The sequence below is a fragment of the Pinus tabuliformis genome, chromosome 1_2 (assembly GCF_031772625.1).
Source record: "Pinus tabuliformis cultivar Carrire ecotype Pingquan chromosome 1_2, CPIR1, whole genome shotgun sequence".
NCBI classification, from domain to species: Eukaryota; Viridiplantae; Streptophyta; class Pinopsida; order Pinales; family Pinaceae; genus Pinus; species Pinus tabuliformis.
In genome coordinates this window covers 603,464,402-603,467,619 of record NC_142298.1, presented here as the reverse complement: position 1 = coordinate 603,467,619, position 3,218 = coordinate 603,464,402, and positions in this window count along the sequence as shown.

The window sequence follows — 3,218 nt, the reverse complement described above, 5'->3', positions numbered from 1 at the left end:
TTGTAAAAGGAGTATCTAATTTGAAAGAAGATAGAGACATATTGCAGCAGGTGGTTTTCACCCACATTGGGTTTCCACCTTACATCTTGTGTTCTTTGGTGTGACTATCTGTTTTCTTTGTTCATGCTCATTATTTTATGGTACTGACATGCAAAAATAATTCAAAGATCAAATAAGGAAGATTGATTAATTGCTAGATAATACTGATTCACCCCCCCCTCTCAGTATTATTTCCAATAGGAATCAACTTAGAAAGCAACTCATTCAGATGACATATCACAGTACTACAGGTTAACAGCACAGAGTTATAGATTAGGCTCACAGAATGAAGAAAGAGAGGTATACGTAGGTTCACCATTGACCAAGCCACGTATACACATGGGTTAACAGAACAAAAGGAGTGTATAATGTACACACGCACTTTCACAGAAAGGAAAGCACATATACCTTGGAAAACTAAGTTTTTCGATCTGAAGGATTTGGTCCATGTTATTTTGATCCATGGTAATGGACAAAGGTATCGGGTCCAAGATATTGACCCCAGGTATTTGATCCAAGGTATTGGTACTAAGTGGTTTTGGTCCATGGTATTGAGAAAGGCCTAAAACTATAACAGGATGAGAAGATCATTAGCCCAAGGCACTCAAGTATTGAATATTTGATGAAGAGTGAGATCTAGTATGCAGGTTATTGGGTTACGGTGCATTGTTGGATCTAAGCCAAGGAGGAACCTTAGCGGTTGATGGAGGAAAAGATCTAATGATGGATCGAGATCTTAAGGCATAGAGTGAACTATCATTATGTGTTTTTGCTCTAAACCTGAACACTGACGCATATATTATTTTGTAACTGACATGACCTGGGTATAACTGAAGTCTGGTATAGCTACAGAATTATGAATTAATATTTGCAGATGTATACATTGGTTGGCTTTGAGGAAAGCCCATATACACGGATGTTCATCACAAGAAAGTAGCATATACCTTATAATCTATGTTTTAGTTGCTGCTGTTTGTTGTTGCAGTGTCCTGGTTAATGTATTCTGGTGACAGCATTCTGAAAGATCAGATTGATAAGTGATTGATTGACCTAGTTGTGGTTGGTTCAATACAAGATTGGTTGATGCATATATACTTGATGATTGAATGATGTTGTTGATGGATCCAGTCTGAAAATTTATGAAACGTTGTCCCTGGAATAAAAGAGAAGGTTGTAGCCTTCTGTAGGCTAGCACCTACGTGCTAGTAAACATATCAGCTAGTACGAGAGCTAGGGTGTTGCAGCTCCCTTCAAGTAGAAGCTGGAGAACGAGAGAAGGTTGTAGCCTTCTGTAGGTAGAAGCCTGTGTACTGGTATAAGACTACACCAGTACAAAAAGTTGTAAACATAATTCTATTATTATTAAAAGAAGAAAGAGATGATTGCAGCGGGTGGTTTTCACACACATTGGGTTTCCACCTTATATTTTGGTGTTCATGTGCGTTTCTTATGTGTGATGATCTATTATATTTTTACTGCACCTGGTTAATGTTTATATGGTTTTGATGCACTGATTAAATATCAATATATGAAGAATTAACTGAATCATAAGTTTGTTGGATATGCGCTAGTTGCACTAAACACAGTTGCGTGTACACGCGAGTTCCCTTAACTGAAGTACTGTATATGAATCTGATTATGGAAATGAAAAAGTATTATTTTGATAATACTAATTCACCCCCCCTCTTAGTATTATCTCCAACAATTGGTAGCAGAGCCAGGTCCTTCAGAAGAAGCTTGATTGCTGGAAGGAAGATCCATCATCATGAGTAATCATGAAAGCGGGGGATCCATCAGACCACCAATATTTGATGGGAGAAACTTCTTTTATTGGAAGGTAAGAACCACATCCTATCTTCAATATCTTGGAACAGATGTCTAGGAAATCATGGGAGGATATACATTTCCATCAGCAATTCCTACAGATGCAACAGGTAAAAAGTAATATGAAACCAATGCCAAGGCTGGCAATACATTATTGGGAAGTCTATCGCAATCAGATTTTGTCAAAGTTATGCAACTCAAATCAGCCAAAGAAATATGGGACAAAATTTTTCTAAACTGTGGAGGAGACTCTCAGGTAAAATGTGTTAAACTGCAAACTCTCAGAATTCAATATGAAACTCTCAAGATGCACAATGATGAAAGTGTAGCTAGTTACATCTTACGTATAGATGAGATTGTTAATTGCATGAAGAATTTGGGTGAAGAGATAAAGGAAGTTACCTTAGTTGAAAAAGTCTTAAGATCCTTATCTGCTAAATTTGAATCAAAAGTATCTGCCATGGAAGAAAAGCAGGATCTACAAAGTATTACTATGACATAGCTTCAGGGAATCTTAACTGCCTTCAAGATGAGAAAAGGAGGTCCATCAGATATGAGAGAAGTCGCAATTAAAGCTTCAGCAAAAGGAAAAGAAGAACTCAATGAATCAGGACATATTTCAGAAGAAGAAGAGGAAGCGAACTTTGTCAAGAATCTTCAACAGGGTTCCAGTAGATTCAGAGGTAAACTACCTTTCAAATGTTTTTCCTATGGTAGAGTCAGTCATTATGTTGCCAAATGTCCTCATAAAGATAAATATGATAAAGGGAAGGAAACTACAAAATGGAATAGAAAACAAAGTGTAAGTAAAAGGAGCTACTATACTCATGAAGATAGGATGGTTTATCAAATAGTGATGAAGATGAAAATAGCAATGACTATAGACTTATGATGGCTTATTAAGATGATGATTTTTTGGATGCTTTAGATGAAGATGACCTTTATGAAGAAATATCTAAGCTCAAAATCTGTTTAGAAGAAAATAATATGATTATAGATACCTTGACATTCCAACTTGCTGAAAGAGAAAAACATAATGAAAAGCTAGAATGTGAAATTGTGGGCTAAGAAAGGATCTTGAGAAAAAAAAAACTCTCAATGTTATATTTGCTAAAGGATTAGAAACCTTAAATGAAATTATCAAAGTGCAGCGCTCTCCTCTGATAAAGACAGGTATTTGATATACTGAAGAGGCATCTCAGAAGTCGTCAACCTCCACTAAAATATATCGTGATGCATTAAAGAGCAGTGAACAGTTTGACAATCGTCAACAAAGGAATAAAGCAGATCACCAGGTGGATAGGGCTCAATTTACTTGAAGGATGAACATAAGCCACAATCAACCTCAGGCAAAT